Here is a 17,117-nt window from a genome sequence, read left to right on the forward strand (position 1 = left end):
TCTCGAGCCCATCAGGCTGCTCCAGGTCATGAGGACCCCCCCACTGGCTCCTCCGATAAAGATCAGAGGAAACCCGAGAGTGATGAGGAGGAGGATTAAGCAAACTCTGATTCCGATGAGGGTCGCATGTCCCCCGATGAAGGGTTGGACACCAACAGCCAACCAGTCTACAAAAAGCTAAAACTGAGATCTTCCCCTCGAGACCCTCAAATAACTGGACCAGCTGGGGGGGGGGGTCACTTGACCCTCTAGACTGTACTAAATTCCTGGTAGAGGTGAGAGAATCCCAAGACACAAAGGGAGGGACCATAGATGAAATGAACAAAAGTGGGGAGAGGGAACGTGTAGACTCCACCTCCAGTATAATGACTGGGCATCACGTGGAGGGATGGGATTGTCATCCAAAAGACAAAAATTCTGACCCAGAATTGTTCCTGTCTAATAGAACTGCAAGGACAAAAATGGAAAAGAGACTGAGGGGAAGGCAGTTCAGTGACCAGCACAAATTGGGACCCTTCTCATGGGGAGGTTCCAAGGCCTGACACTATTACTGATTCTACAGTGTGCTTATAGCCAGGAGCCTAGTAAGGCTGCCTCCTGAGAGGACCAACAAGCAGCTGACTGAGCAGATATTTACACCCATCCAATAGTTTGAAGTCACGGACGTTTGTGGTTGAACTAGGGAAAAGCTGAAAAGGTTGAGGAGGATGACCCTGAAAAAGTCAGCTTAGGAACTTTGGGAAGGTCATGAAACACTTGCCCCTACAGAAGGCAGAGGTCACTTAACATTCCACAGACCACAGGGCAGGGACCAACCTGGGAGTGGGAACACATTCCACAGGACAGAACTTAGGCCCACCTTCAGACAAGGAAAATCCTTGTCACCTCATTCCCTAAAGACAAATCGGCTTAAATAGTGCACTGTTCCACCAATCATATTGTGCCTGATTGCTGATGCTCTGTTTTGTCCCTGGAAACCATATAAAAACTAGCCGAATGGGCACAGGGGGTCACCGCCTCTCCTTAGGGTCTGGGATGACCCCAGCCACTGGATCAATAAATTCCTCTTGCTTTTTGCATAGATCCTGGCTCCACATGGTTCACTCATGGGTCCCTGGTAAGCTAAGGCTCCCCAGAGTTTTACAACCCCACAGGAAGACTAGCAGTCTCAAGAAACCTCGACCTTGGTTTCTTGGAAATCCCTTGGAATCTCTCAGACTCTAAGCCAGCAACCAAGCAGCATACACTAGCTGGTCCAAGGTCCCCAATAAAAATACAGAGGAGAACTGCCAGGCCTGGACTCAGTGAGGGAAGACACACCTAATCCTTGAGAAACTTGAAGACCCAGTTATTGGGGAGGCCTGGCAGGATGTTTTGGTATGGGTGTGGGTGTGAGAACAACCTCAGGGAGATGTCTGGGGGTGTGGGGGAGGATGAAAAACTGTAATAAGGTGGAATGGGAGGGGGATAATGACTGGAGTATAATAAAAGAGTAAACATAATAAAAAATCTCCATCTTGGTTGTTTGAAATATATCTTTTAAATTCCAAGGGAAACTCTCCCTTAATCTTACCACAATCTAAATTGGCGATAATCCTATCCACTGAATATAATGTGATCTAGATAACATAAAGAGAAAGTGCATTCGTCTTTTTCTGCATAACATTCTGGCCACCACATAAGGGAACAAGTACTGATGTTACCCTGTCTATAAAATCATATTGCACTTAGATTTTCTTTCTAAAACAGAAGAGAAATGACTTAGTTGTCACTAATATAGATCATGATCCACTCGAAGGACCTTTCCATTTCCAACTGAGCCAAGCCAACAGAGTAGTAAGGAAACATAAACTCCATGATGACATTGAGTGTTGTCTGTTCTTGGGGTCTGTATGAACTTGTAAGATCTTAGTCCCCATGGTCACTCTACTTTATTTATTTATTTTTTAATAAATGTTTTGGGGTTGTTTTGTTTTGTTTTGTTTTTTAAGACCTATTTATTTATATGTAAGTACACTGTAGCTGTCTTCAGACACTCCAGAAGAGGGCGCCAGATCTCGTTGTGGATGGTTGTGAGCCACCATGTGGTTGCTGGGATTTGAACTCTGGACCTTCGGAAGAGCAGTCGGGTGCTCTTACCCACTGAGCCATCTCACCAGCCCCGTCACTCTACTTTAGAGTTCACCCATGGAGAGACTAATATTGTCATGATGTCCAGTCTGAGTTCTATAAGAGGAGTTTCCCCAATTTGACAATGAAAGAACCTAGTGGGGAAACCCCCACTCAACCCCCGATTTGGGGTGCACCCAAGAATCACGAACAGAACACAACACCTTGATGTAACAACAGGAGGTATTTTAATGGCGGAGCACGAGGCTTGGAAGCTAGGGGTTTTTATAGAAAAGGAGTGGGGCTGGGGGAGGAATTGGTGCAGTTTCACACGATTGGTCCATTTAAACATCAGCAGCCTGTTAACATTTAACTTAGGTCAGAGTGGTGGGAAATAGGGAGGCGACGGGCCTTCCCGTTCATGTCCTGGTCTGCTCTGCTATGTTCTCAGTCCCAGGTTTCCAAGCTCACAAACAACTCTTTGGGCTATTTGACATACATTACATGAATCACAGGTCTCAAGTTTTATTTCCTTTCAACATAACACACCTAAGTCATGCTTCAACTAGTACATTTTGAATGCTTCTATTCCTAACTTCCTTTGTTCTATTATTGAAAAAAAAAAAAAACAATGACAGTATTATTTTATAAGAGCATGAAGTGCAATAATCTAGTCTGTTTTACTAGGTCGTGATCACTGACATTTGCCTGCAGAATTAACTTTTTTTATTTTGAATCTGAACTATCCTGTTGTTCCAGGAGGCATTTGTGAACCCCGGAAAGTCTACCATGGAGGTGGAGGTGTCTCTGATAATTATGCTCTCTTTCTTACAAGCTCTGGCCTGGGCTCTCCAACCCAACCCTAGCACAGCAGGACAGGAAGGGAAGGTAGAGCAGACCTGAAGGATCCCTCAGCAGGACAAGCTTTTGTTAATCTGATCCTGATTTAACTTAGGTACCTGGTATCAGTCTAGAAAATTGTCCATTTTGTGCAGGTTTTCCAGTTTTCTTGAGTATAGTAGCCTTTTGTAGTAGGATCTGACTATATTTTGGATTTCCTCAGATTCTGTTGTTATGTCTCCCTTTGCATTTCTGATTTTGTTAATTAGGATACTGTCCTTGTGCCCTCTAGTTATTCTGGCTAAGGGTTTATCTATCTTGTTGATTTTCTCCAAGGACCAGCTCCTGGTTTGTTTGATTTTTTGAATAATTCTTTTTGTTTCCACTTTGTTGATTTCAGCCTTAAGTTTGATTGTTTCCTGCCATCTACTCCTCTTGGGTGAATTTGTTTCCCTTTGTTCTAGAGCTCTTAGGTGTGCTGTCAAGCTGCTAGTATATGGTCTCTCTAGTTTCTTTTTGCTAGCACTCAGAGCTATCAGTTTCCCTCTTAGAAATGCTTTCATTGTGTCCCATAACTTTGGGTATGCTGTAGCTTCCTTTTCATTCAACTCTAAAAAGTCTTTAATCTCTTTCCTTATTCCTTCCTTGACCAAGTTATCCTTGAGTAGAGTGTTGTTTTCAGCTTCCATCTTAATGTTGGCTTCCTATTACTTATGTTGTTATTGAAGATCAGCCTTAGTCCGTGGTGATCTGATAGGATGCATGGGATTATTTCAATATTTTTGTACCAGTTGAGGCCTGTTTTGTGACTGATTACTGGTCAATTTTGGAGAAGGTACCATGAGGTGCTGAGAAGAAGGTATATCCTTTTGTTTTAGGATAAAATGTTCTGTAGATATATGTTAAATCCATTTGTTTCATAACTTCTGTTAGTTTCACTGTCCCTGTTTAGTTTCTATTTCCAGGATCTGTCCATTGATGAGATTGGGGTGTTGAAGTCTTCCACTATTATTGTGTGAGGTGCAATGTGTTCTTTGATGTTAAGTTTCTTTAATGAATATGGATGCCCCTGCATTTGGAGCATAGATATTCAGAATTGAGAGTTCATCTTGGAAGATTTTACCTTTGATGTGTATGACGTGCCCCTCCTTGTCTTTTTTGATAACTTTTGGTTGAAAGTGATTTTATTCGATATTAGAATGGCTACTCCAGCTTGTTTCTTTGGACCATTTGCTTGGAAAATTGTTTTCCAGCCTTTTACTCTGAGGTAGTGTCTCTCTTCACCCTAAGGTGGGTTTCCTCTATGTAGCAAAATGTTGGGTCCTTTTTATGTAGCCAGTCTGTTGGTCTTTTTATTGGGATATTGAGTCCATTGATATTAAGAAATATTAAGGAACAGTAATTGTTGCTTCCTGTTATTTTTGTTGTTATAGTTGGGATTCGGTTCTTGCAGCTATATTCTTTTATGTTTGTTGAAGGATTACTTTCTTGCTTTTTCTAGGGCATAATTTCCCTCCTTGTGTTGAGGTTTTCCCTTTATTATCCTTTGAAGGGATGGATTCATTGAAAGATATTGTGTGACTTTGGTTTTGTAATGGAATTGTTTGGTTTCTTCATCTATGGTAATTGAGAGTTTTGCTGGGTACAGTAGCCTGGGCTGGCATTTGTGTTCTCTTAGGGTCTGTACAACATCTGTCCAGGATCTTCTGGCTTTCATAGTCTCTGGTGAGAAGTCTGGAGTAATTCTAATAGGTCTGCCTTTATGTTACTTGAACTTCTTCCCTTACTGCTTTTAATATTCTGTCTATATTTAGTGCATTTGTTGTTCTGATTATTATGTGTCAGGAGAAATTTCTTTTCTGGTTCACTCTATTTGGAGTTCTGTAGACTTCTTGTATGTTCATGGGCATCTCTTTCTTTTGGTTAGAGAAATTTTCTTCTATAATTTTGTTGAAGATATTTACTGGTCCTTTAAGTTGAAAAATCTTCATTCTCATCTATACCTATTATCCTTAGGTTTGGTCTTCTCATTGTGTCCTAGATTTCCTGAATTATTTTGAGTTAGAATCATTTTGCATTTTGCATTTTCTTTGATTGTTGTGATCATGTTTTCTATAGAGTCTTCTGAACCTGAGATTCTCTCTTATTTCATGTGTATTTGTTGCTGATGCTCACATCTATGGTTCCTGATTTCTTTCCTAGGATTTCTATCTCCAGAGTTGTCTCCCTTTGGTTTTTCTTTATTGTTTCTACTTCCAGTTTAGATATTGCATGGTTTTGTTCAACTCCATCACTTGTTGGGGTGTGTTTTCCTGTAATTCTTTAAGGGCTTTTTGTGTTTCCTCTTTAACGACTTCTACCTGTTTAGCAGTGTTCTCCTGTAATTCTTTGAGGGATTTTTGTGCTTCCTCCTAAAGTCTTCTACCTGTTTAGCAGTGTTCTCCTCTAATTCTTTAAGCGAGTTATCAATGCCCTTCTTAAAATCCTCTACTAGCATCATAAGATATGATTTTTAATTCGAATATTGCTTTTTCGGTGTATCGGGGTATCCAGGACTCGCTGTGGTGCCACATACTGGTTTCTGATGATTCTGAGTGGTATGTGCTCAGAGGTCTGGGTCTCAGCTCTTCCTCCTGGCTGAGGATGAAGGCCTGTTGGAACCCTTTCCATGAAGCTCTGTTGTGCTCTCTTGCTCGGACTGGTCTCTGAGAGACCCCGGATAAAGATGGTGCTCTTACCTGAGTCCTGGTGTCAGAGTCCTCTCTCGAGGCCAACTCTCCTCAGTGATCCTAAGATCCTGGGTGTGCTAGGGCACCTGGGGCATGGAGAGTCCTCTGGGGAAAGTGGGACCATCCAATGAGTTCACGCCCAAAGAGGCATGGGGGCTGACACTGATGAGAAAGAACCCCAGCCATCGGTCAGGCGGGTTTGCTGTGTCCCTGTTCCTGCTTGAACAGACCACTCTTGGTTGTTTTGGAACAGTTGTTGCATTCCACTCACCAGTGATCACAAGATCCTGGGTGTGCTAGGGTGCCTGTGATGCAGAGAGTCCTCCAGGAACCATGAGAGGTGAGTGTGCTCTCAAGGTGGCACTGGGCTGGTGCTGACCAGAACAAATGTAAGGCTTTTCTGCATGCCTCATGAAACTCACCTCTTCCTATTGCATAGTTAGACTCGCCCTCATTATTTCTGAACATCAGACATTGGAGAATCCTCTGTTGAGAATTTTCTGTTCAGTTCTGGGACCCTTTTTAAATTGGGTTATTTGTTGTTTTGGTGTCTAATTTCTATTTTGGATGTTTGTCCTCTTTGAGATGTACAATTGGTGAAGAAACGTTTTGTATCTGTGGGCTGTGGCTTTGTCCCATTAAGAGTGTCCTTTGCTTTACAGAAACTTTTGAGTTTCATGAGGTCCCATTTAATAATAGTTGATCTTAAAGTCTGAGTCATAGGTGTTCTGTTCAGGAACTTGTCTCTTGTACCGATGTTTTCAAGGCTATTTCACCCTTTCTCTTCTATAAGATATAGTGTGTCCTATTTTATGTTGCCTTTCATCCACTTGGACTTGAGTTTTGTGCAGGGTGATAAGTACGTATCTATTTTCATTTTCTATCTCCAATTATACCAACAGCATTTGTTGAAGATGTTTTCTCTTTTACATTGTATGGTTTTGCCTTCTGTATAAAAAATTAAGTGTCCATAGGTGTGTGGGTTATTTTTGGAAATTCAATTCATTCCATTGTTCAACGTGTCTGTTTCTGTACCAATATCCTGCACTTATCACTATTGCTCTGGACTACAGCTTGAGGTTAGGGATGGTGATTCCTTCCGACATGCTATTATTCAGGGCGTTTTGGATATCTTGGGTATTTTGATTTCCATGTGAAGTTGAGAAGTGTTCTTTCAAGTTTTATAAAAAATTGAGTTGGCGTTGTAATGGATATTGCATAGAATCTTTAAATTGGTTTTGGTAAGATGGCCATTTTCACTATGTTAATCTTACTGATCCATTAGCATGGAAAATATTTTTGTCTTCTGTTATCTTCTTCAAATTTTTTTCCTTATGGGTTTGAATTTCTTGTCATATAGATCTTTCACTTGCTTGGTTAGAGTTATACCAAGACATATTCTATTATTTGTGACTATTATAAAGAGTGCAGTTAGGGCCCGGCATGGTGGCACACACCTTTAATCCCAGCACTTGAGAGGCAGAGGCAGGTGGATTTCTGAGTCAGAGGCCAGCCTGGTCTACAGAATGAGTTCCAGGACCGCCAGGGCTATACAGAGAAACCCTGTCTTGAAAAACAAACAAACAAACAAACAAACAAACAAATTAAATAAATAAAGAGTGTAGTTTCCCTAATTTCTTGGCCCCTTTGTCATTTGTATAAAGGAGAGATACTAATTTCTTAGAGTTAATTTTGTATGCAACTAAAAATTATGTAAATGTTATCGTCTTCAATTTTTTTTCTTATGGGTTTGAAGTTCTTGTCATACAGATCTTTCACTTGCTTGGTTAGAGTTATACCAAGACATGTTCTATTATTTGTGACTATTATAAAGAGTGCAGTTTCCCTAATTTCTTGGCCCCTTTATCATTTGTATAAAGGAGAGATACTGATTTCTTGGAGTTAATTTTGTATGCAGCCATTTTTTGAAGGTGTTTATTAACTCTGGGAGTTCTCCTGTAAAAAAATTTTGTAGTCCTTATGTATGCTATTGAAAAACTCCAAAAGGAGCCCCTTGCTCAGGCCGCAGGACAGTAGTGGACACCCAAGAACTCACAATAGGCTAAGCTTGTTGCACACCACATAAGGCTTTATTCGGGGAAAGCCAGAGCTCTGGAGACGACTCATATCACACGAAGGGGTAGAGGAGTCGACCTCGAGAGGAAAGAGATCCCAGTTTTTATAGGCCCTCAGGGGAGAAAGGAGAAGGGGGAGTGGGGGATTTCCAGATCTAAACAATGTCTATTCTCAAGAAATGGGTATGGAGGGGTACAAGGAAAGAGTCTGGTGCAGGTGTAGCAACTCAGGATTGGCCGGGCTGTGGTTGCTGGGGAAATTTTTCTGACTCTTTCTCAGCAACCAATATCACTAACACCTGGCAATGGGCTTCATCAGTGGGCACACACATGGGTCAAGTAACGGTTAAAACATTGGCAGACACACAGGTTCAAGGAGTGGCCAGAGCATTGTGCACCTCTATTTTTTTAATCAGTGAAGCTAGTTCTGCTAACACTGACATCTATCTTGCCAATTTCAGGGCTTCTGTGTCCTTTTACATTCTGTCAGGATCTTTCATTCCCCACTTTTTCTAGTTACTAGTTCTAAACTTAGAACTAAACTTCAATCTCTTCTTTAAGGTTCTGCAGAGACTGGTATTGTTGTCTTAGTACTAACAGCTGGACGGCACCAATCTTCTCTCTAATAAAGGTCACCAATTTATTAAGAACTATTGAGCCACATGTAAGCAGTAAGAGCAAAATTATTAGAGGGTCTATCAGAGTAGAAATGAGGGTGGTCAACCAAGGGGATTTATTCTTCAGGAGCTCACTTTACGTGAGAGGCATGAATTTAAGCAGAGATGCCTTCTACTTTGACAGCAGTGGGGGTGGTCAGCAGCATGATGCAAGGGCCTTTCTAACAAGGTTTTAGATTCTCAGCTTGATGTCATCAGATGAGAACTGCATCTCCCACCTGGAACCGGTGTGGTAACATCAAGTCTCCTGGTTCGTAGGCCTCTTTGAGCTGCTCTCAGGTGGTGTTTCTGACCACTTCTAGGGCTTTCATGCATGTAAACAATGAAGGACCAGGGTTAAATTTTAAAGGATCTAACACTCTCTCTACTTCAGTGAGCGGGGGAGGCCCCCCTGTACAGGATTTCATATGGAGTGAGCTTAAATGTTCCCAGTGTGTTCCTGATGCGGAACAAGGCAAAGGGAAGGAGGGCTGTCCAGTAACTCCTGCCGGTCTCTAAGATTAATTTAGTCAAATTTCTTTAGAGTTCTAGTCATCCTTTCTACCTGTACTGAACTCTGGGGTCTATAAGCACAATGTAATTTCTAATCAATCCCCAGTTGGATGGCCAGTCCCTGACTTACCTGGGCAACAAAGGTGGGTCCATTGTCAGACCGTATTACCTTAAGTATTCCAAACCATGGAAAATTTTCTTCTAGGATTTTCTTAACCACAACATTGGCAGTTTCTTTTTTTGTTGGGTAGGCCTCCACCCATCCTGAAAAGGTATCTATAAAAACTAAAAGATCTTTATTACCATACTTAGATGGCTTTACTTCAATAAAATCTACTTCCCAATAGGCTCCAGGGTGATCTCCTTGTAGTCTTCTCCCTGAAGGATATCTTGAATGTCCTGCATTAGTCATGGCACACGTACACAGTTCTTAACTACTGTTTCTGCAACATCAGAGAGTCTTAAAACATAAAAAGTAGATGCTTTGATCAGTGTTTGCAGAGTTTGACTCCCAGGTGGGACAGCAGATGTATATTTTCAATAAATCTTTTCCCTTCTTTTTGTGGTTCTGGCAGAGCAACTTTCTGGAGAGGTTCTATCTGTTGAGTCCTGAAGGGCAGTATTTAGTCCTGAAGGGCAGTATCTTAGGGCCGAGTGCAGCCTGTTTAGCTTTAACATCAGCCATGTTATTTCCCCTTGTCACAGCATTGTGTCCTTTTTGATGTCCAGGACAATGTATAATGGCCACTTTGGCAGGCAGATGAATAGCCTCAAGGAGGCCCAGAATCTCCTCTTTATTTTTTATGCCCTTGCCTGCTGACGTCAGCAACCCTCGTTGTCTATAGATGGCACCGTGGACGTGGGCTGTAGCAAAAGCATACCTGCTATCGGTGTAAATGTTGATGGCCCCTCAGTCATCCGAAGGGCCTGGGTCAGGGCAATTAATTCAGCTTTTTGAGCTGACGTACCTTCTGGCAGGCTGCAGCCCACACGACTCGCTTACCATCTACCACTGCTGCCCCTGCCATCTTCTTACTTCCACTAGGAAACTGCTTCCGTCTGTGTATCAGTTTGGAACACCTGGCCATGGCTGGTCACGTAAATCACTTTGCAGGCAGGAAGGTGGCAGGGTTGAGAATAGCAGAAGGAGTAAATACGACCTGTTCAGTCAGCAGCAGACTCTGGTAGTGAATCATCCAGGCATTTGTCATCTATTGGTCTGGGGGCTGGCGGATAATGCTTTTAAGAGAGTGGGGGGCTACCACAGTTATTTGCTGTCCCAGAGTTAATTTGTCAGCATCCTTAATGAGTAGGGCTACTGCAGCAACGGCCTTTAAACATGTGGGCCATCTGCTGGCCACTGGGTCCAGCTTCTTAGACAAATATGCCACCAGCCTCTTCTATGGCCCTTGAGCCTGAGTAAGAACTCCTCTGGCCACCCCTGCCCTCTCATCAACATAGAGGATGAAGGGCTTGGTTAGATCTGGCAATGCCAAGGCTGGCGCAGTCAGCAGGGCCTCCTTAATATTTTCAAAGGCTTTCTGATGTTCTGATGTCCATCTGAATTCTCCACTTTCCTTGGTCAGGGGTTACAGGGGGGCGGACAGTGTTGCAAACCCATGTATCCAAAGTCTGCAAAACCCAGCAGTGCCCAAGAATTCTCTCACCTGTCTTGGAGTAGCCGGTGTTGGTATTTGAGTCACAGTCCTTTTTCTAGCCTCCGTCAGCCACAGTTTTCCATCCCGGAGGGTATATCCCAAGTAGACTACTTCTGTCTGGCATAGCTGGGCTTTTTTTTAGCAGAGGCCCGGTAACCCAACTCACCCAGTTCTGCTAGCAATCTCTTGGTCCCCTGCCAGCATTCTCTCTCCGTGGTTGCAGCAAGGAGCAAATCATCAACATATTGAAGCAGAGTCACCTGGGAGTTTTCAGCTTGGAAGGAGGCTAAATCTCCATGTAGAGCCTCATCAAAAAGGGTGGGGAGTTTTTTAACCCCTGGGGTAACCGTGTCCAGGTCAATTGTCCTGTTTGTCCAGTGTCAGGATCTCTCCACTCAAAGGTGAATATGGGCTGGCTGGAGCGATACCATTTTCGCTCAGGAGGGAGTGAGCTGAGGAGGTCATAGGGATTAGGAACAGTTGGGTGAATATCTTGGACCCTCTTATTGACCTCTCTCAGGTCTTGGACTTGTCAGTAGTCACTCGTGCCAGGTTTCTTTACCAGCAGTAAAGGAGTATTCCAGGGTGACTGGCAAGGTACCAAAATACCTAATTGTAATAGTCTCTGAATATGTGGCCTGATTCCTTCTCTTGCTTCACAGCTCATTTGGTATTGTGGCACTCCTATAGGGGTTGCATCTGTCTTCAGTCCCACAACCACAGGGGGACTCTGACAGCCATTCCCATACCTCCAGTCTCTGCCGATGCTCTAGGGAAAGCAGTCAACCAATCTTTTAGGTCTGGCACCTCCGTTTGCTTTATTCCTTCATGCAATCGGTATTCTTCCTCAAGCTGCAGGGCTAAGACTACGGAGGTGGGAGATTTCCAACTTACTCTCAGGCCTTCTTGGGTAAATCTGATCTGGGCCTTTAATTTAGACAGAAGATCTCTTCCTAGAAGCGGTGTGGGACACTCAGGAATGACCAAGAAGGAATGACTCGCTTGGCCTTTCCCCAGATCTACAGTGCATGAAGAGGTCCAGGGGTATTGTTTCTGACCAGTGGCTCCAATCACTATGGTTCTTTTATTTTTAAATTTTCTCAGTGGATGTTTCAACACAGAATGCTCTGCCCCTGTGTCAATTAAAAAGTCCATGGGAGTCTCCTCCACCATCAGGGTTACCCTAGGCTCGGGGAGGGGGTCCGAGCCCCGTCTCCCCTATTCATCATCTTTCAGTGTCAGGACCTTAGGGGCCCTTCCCTTCTTCTTTGGTCATTCCCGTGCCCAATGTCCTTTTTCCTTGCAATAGGCACATTGGTCCTTCTCTAAAATGTTCTGGACAGATCTTCTTCCTTCAGGTCTGGGTTCCTTGATGCCCAGGTACCCTGTCTGTCTATTCTCTGGCCTGTTCCTTCCTTTACATTCCCCTACTACTGCGGCCAAAATCCTGCTTAAATTTCTCTCCTGTCTTCTTTCCCTCTTATTCTCCCTCTCTTCTTCTTCTTGATTTTCCCTCTTTCTCTTCTCTTCCTCTGTTTCTCTCTTGTGATATACCTTTTCTGCCTCCTTAACTAAATCTTGTAAAGCCATGGCATGTAATCTTTAAAAGCCATAGCAACCGTGGATTGTTGACCCTCAGAAGTCGGGTTAAAAGGAGTATAATATCTATAAGCTTCTATCAATCTTTCTAGAAAAACAGACGGGGACTCTGTAGGGCCTGGCATCACTTCTCTTACCTGAGCAAAATTGGTGGGGTGTCTCATCTCTCCCTTTAGACTAGAGCCCTGCCAGTAAACTGTCAACCTCTCCTTACCTTGAGCCATGTTGTAGTTCTAATCTGGTCAGTCCAGAGGGAACCCAGCATTCCAATTGTACAGATCAGCCGATGAGAAAGGTCAATATTGGAGGGTCTGCAGAGACTGCCTGTCTGTGGGCGGGTTGCCCACAGCTCGCAAAGGAAAATGCAGAAGTGGTGTCAGGAGCTTCATCTGCTGGGGGACTCTGGGATTGTTGGCTCCAGGTCCCAGCTGCAGGTCCTCGGTCCTCAGACTGTGCCTTTAGCAATCTCAGAGCCGGGTGCAGGGACTGCTTCTTAGGGCAGAAAATGAGGGAACTATGCTGACCCACTCGCGTGCATGGGAGCAGCCGGGGGAGGGCTCTGAAAGGCGTGGGGGAATCCATGGTTTGATTTATGGCAGTGAATTCTGAATGAGGTAAGGCTGTTGATCCGAGTGGGACCCAGGTCCGCTCTGAAAAACAATGGCTTTAACTTCAAAGATAAGAGTCAAGCGAAAGGCCCCTCCAGTGACCATTTTACATTAAAAGTTGGCCACTCGGAGGCACAGAAAGTCTGCCAAGATCCCTTCTTAATTTCTACTGAAAGATTATGGGCCATTGATCTAACTTCAGTTCAGTGGTCTAAAGTCAAACTTGGGGGGGGGGTCGTTACAGTCTGTCCAATATCACGGAAAACAGACACAAAACACGCACACACACACTACCAAATACCTGAAAACAGACACAAACAACAAACACACACTGACAAATGCCTGAAAACAGACACAAAAAAACAAACATACACTGACAAATGCCTGAAAACTGACACAAAAAACAAATATACACTGACAAATGCCGTCTTCTAATGGACAAACCAACTCAGAAATGCAAAAAAAGTCGGTGAAGTGCTTAAGTCTTCCAATCTAGGAAGACTACTAACTCTTCACTTCCCACCCCAGACGGACTCCTGGAGTCCTTCCCCTCGCTCAGGGTGTCCCCCAGAGTGAGCAGCAGCTGGTGATTCCATCACGTCTGCTGTTCACACTCAGTGCCTCATCCAGAGGCACAGGTCTCCATTTCTCAGGAAATGTAGCAGCTGCAAATTTCAGCACTGAACCTCACCGGCTCACAGAAATATTTTTAGACAAAAAATTTCACCTCCAAGTGGGTCTTCGGAGACGTGGGTGGTCATGCCAATCCCGGACGAGCCCCTCTGAAAGGAGCCCCTCACTCAGGCCTCAGGACAATAGCAGACACCCAAGAACTCACGATAGACCGAGCCTGTTGCAAACCACATGAGGCTTTATTCAGGGAAAGCCAGAGCTCTGGGGACGACTCATATCCCACGCAGGGGTAGAGGAGTCGACCTCGAGAGGAAAGAGATCCCAGTTTTTATAGGCCCTCAGGGGAGAAAGGAGAAGGGGGGAGTAGGGGATTTCCAGATCTAAACAATGTCTATTCTCAAGAAATGGGTATGGGAGGGGTACAAGGAAAGAGTCTGGTGCAGGTGTAGCAACTCAGGATTGGCCGGGCTGTGGTTGCTGGGGAGATTTTTCTGACTCTTTCTCAGCAACCAATATCACAAACACCTGGCAATGGGCTTCATCAGTGGGCACACATATGGGTCAAGTAACGGTTAAAACATTGGCAGACACACAGGTTCAAGGAGTGGCCAGAGCATTGTGCACCTCTATTTTTTTAAATCAGTGAAGCTAGTTCTGCTAACACTGACGTCTATCTTGCCAATTTCAGGGCTTCTGTGTCCTTTTACATTCTGTCAGGATCTTTCACTATCATGTCATCTGTGGATAGTGATATCTTGTTTTTTTTTTTAATTAGTATCTCCTTTAGTGGTGTTATTGCTCTAGCTAGAATGTCTATAACTATATTGAATAGATACAGAAAAAATGGGTAGCCTTGTTTTGTCCCTGAATTTAGTGGAATTGTTAAATTTTCTCTCCATTTAATTTCATGTTGCGAAAAAGTATAACGTAAAAGCAAAATTCTAGGCCTTTAGGCCCAGGCTTGAGAATGTGACCTCTGTGACTCAATGCTCCAAGGTATGCTATTCATAAAACAGATAGCGACATTCCTCTACCCACCTGCTTCCTGTGTTCAAGGAGTGTTCACTCAAAGAATGTCACCCTGACCCACCCTGACCCACCCTGACCACTGCTGGAACCTGCTATGCATATGTGCTATTGTTAGGGGCTCTTAGACACTGTCTTGAGAAATAACCCCCACACAATTACCAGGTATTCCTTGTGACTCTTGAGACTTTGCACTTCCTTGTGACTCTTAACTGGTATATTTGGTATTTTCCAACAAAGCCCTCCCCAATTCCTTGAGTTGTGGTTTCTTTCATTAAATACCCCCTTACCCAGCTACTCGGGGTGCCACGATCCTCTACCCCTGCGTGGTGTATGACTGTGGGCCCAAGAGCACTCTTGAACAAAAGTCCTCTTGCAGATTGCAGCAAGACCATTTCTCGTGAGTGATTTGGGGTGCTGCCTCTCCTGAGTCAGAACATGGGGAAGTCCTCACATTGTGGGTCTTTCAGTTGGGGATTGTCTTGCTGTAAGTTGCTTTAATTATGTTTAGGTACATGCATTGTATCCTTGATTTATCTAATACCTGTAAAATGATGGGCAGTTGAATTTTATCAAATGATTTTAAAGAGTCTGATGAGATATTCATGTGATTTTTTTTTCTTGCAGTTTTTTTTTTTAATGTGGTGGATTAAGTTGATGGATTTTTGTTTATTGAAGGGTCCTGCAATCCTGGGCTGGAGCCTTTTGTTCATGATGAATGATGTCTTTGATGTGCTTTGAATCTAGTTTGAAATTATTCTATTGAGTTTTGCATCAATGTTAATATGAGAAATAGGTCTGAAGTTCTCTTTCTTTGTTGAGTCTATGTGTGCTTTAAGTATCAGAGTTACTGTGTCCTGGCAGAATAAGCTTGACAGTTTTTTTTTTATCTGTTTCTACTTTGCAGAATACTTTGAGTATTGGAATTAGCTTTTCTTGAAAATTCTGATACAATTTTGCACCAAAAGTATCTGGACATGGGTTTTTACAGGTTGGGAGAGTTTTAATGACTGCTTCTATTTCTTTAGGTGTTATAGAACTGTTTATATAGTTTACCTGATCTTGATTTATCCTTGATAAGTGATATTCATCTAGAAAATTTACATTTCATTAAGATTTTCCAATTTTGTGGAGTACAAGCATTTGAAGGAAGACCTAATAATTCTTTTAAATTCCTCAGTGTCAGTTTTTATGTCTCCCTATTCATTACTGTCTTTGTTTATTTGGAGGCTGTTTCTCTGTTTCTTAGTCACTTAGTTTGGCTAAGTGTGTGTTTATCTTGTTTATTTTGTCAAATCAGCTCTTGGTGTTTTGATGCTTTGTATTGTTTTTTGCTAATGATTGACTTCATCCCTGATTTTGATTATTTCCTGCCTTCTAGTCCTCTTTGGTGTGCTTGCTTCTTCACACCCCCTCTCCCCCCAGAGCTTTCATGTGTAATTTTTTTTTTTGAGACAGGGTTTCTCTGTATAGCCCTGGCTGTCCTGGAACTCACTCTGTAGACCAGGCTGGCCTTGAACTCAGAAATCCGCCTGCCTCTGCCTCCCAAGTGCTGGGATTAAACGCATGCACCACCACTCCTGGCATGTGTACTTTTAAATCGCTGGCATTATAACTTTTTTTTAAGATACTTTCTTTATATATATATTTCAAATGCTATCCTGAAAGTTCCCTATACCCTATCTCCACTCTGCTTCCCTACCCACCCACTCCCACTTATTGGCCCTGGCATTCCCCTGTACTGGGGCATATAAAGTTTGTAATACCAAGGGGCCTCTCTTCCCAGTGATGCCAGACTAGGTCATCTTCTGTTACATATGCAGCTAGAGATATGAGCTCTGGGGGTACTTTTTAAAGGCACTTAGCACTATATATTTTTCTCTTAGGGCTGCTTTCATTGATCCCATAAATTTTGGTATGTTGTGCCTTCATTTGCATTGAATTTTATACAGTATTTAATATCTTTTTTTCTTTCCTTTCCAGAGATCATTGAGGTGTTCAATCTCCAAGAGTATTTACAATTTAGGTTTTGTGTTGTTGTTGAAATCCAGCTTTATTCACGGTGTCTGATATGATACTATTACTTCAATTTTCTTTCTTTTTTCAAAGATTTATTTATTTATTTATTTATTTATTTTATTTATTTATTATTTTATGTATATGGGTACAATGTGGCTGTACTGATGGTTGTGAACCATCACCTGGTTGTTGGGAGTGAAGGTTGCTTACTTTGATCAGCCATGATTGCTCCGGACCTGCTTGCTCCAGCCTGAAGTTTTATTGATTATTATATGTAAGTATACTATAGTTATATGCACCAGAAGAGGACATCAGGTCTCATTCTGATGGTTGTGTGTTGTGGTAAATCTCCAACCCAAATATGTCCTGTCAATGATAACACAACACCATTAATATGAATACAAGCTGTGTGCTTAGATTGGGGAGATCTACTGCTACACGGCCATCTTCGCCATCTATGAGACCGATCCTTTAGAATTTGGGTTTCTCCAGGCCATGTGCTTCTTCTCTGCTTTTCTTCTTCCTCCTCCTCTGCATCCTCTCCCTCTCACATTTTCTCCTTCTGTCTCTCACCTTCTGCTCCACCTTCCCTTTTATCTGCTCAATCATCAGCTTTCCTTTATTTTACAAATGAAGGTGGGAAGCCGGTTTA

The 17,117-nt window shown here is 42.9% G+C and overlaps 2 pseudogenes; one reads left to right on the forward strand and one right to left on the reverse strand.

Annotated features, from left to right (window-relative positions):
* The window catches only part of LOC147005711 (zinc finger protein 711-like), a 164,645-nt pseudogene that overhangs the window by 84,789 nt on the left and 62,739 nt on the right, over nt 1-17,117 (forward strand).
* The window catches only part of LOC147005713 (uncharacterized), a 67,594-nt pseudogene continuing 60,799 nt past the window's right edge, over nt 10,323-17,117 (reverse strand).

The sequence above is a fragment of the Mus caroli genome, unplaced genomic scaffold, assembly GCF_978045245.1.
Source record: "Mus caroli unplaced genomic scaffold, Mus_caroli_1 scaffold_2, whole genome shotgun sequence".
Taxonomy (NCBI): Eukaryota; Metazoa; Chordata; class Mammalia; order Rodentia; family Muridae; genus Mus; species Mus caroli.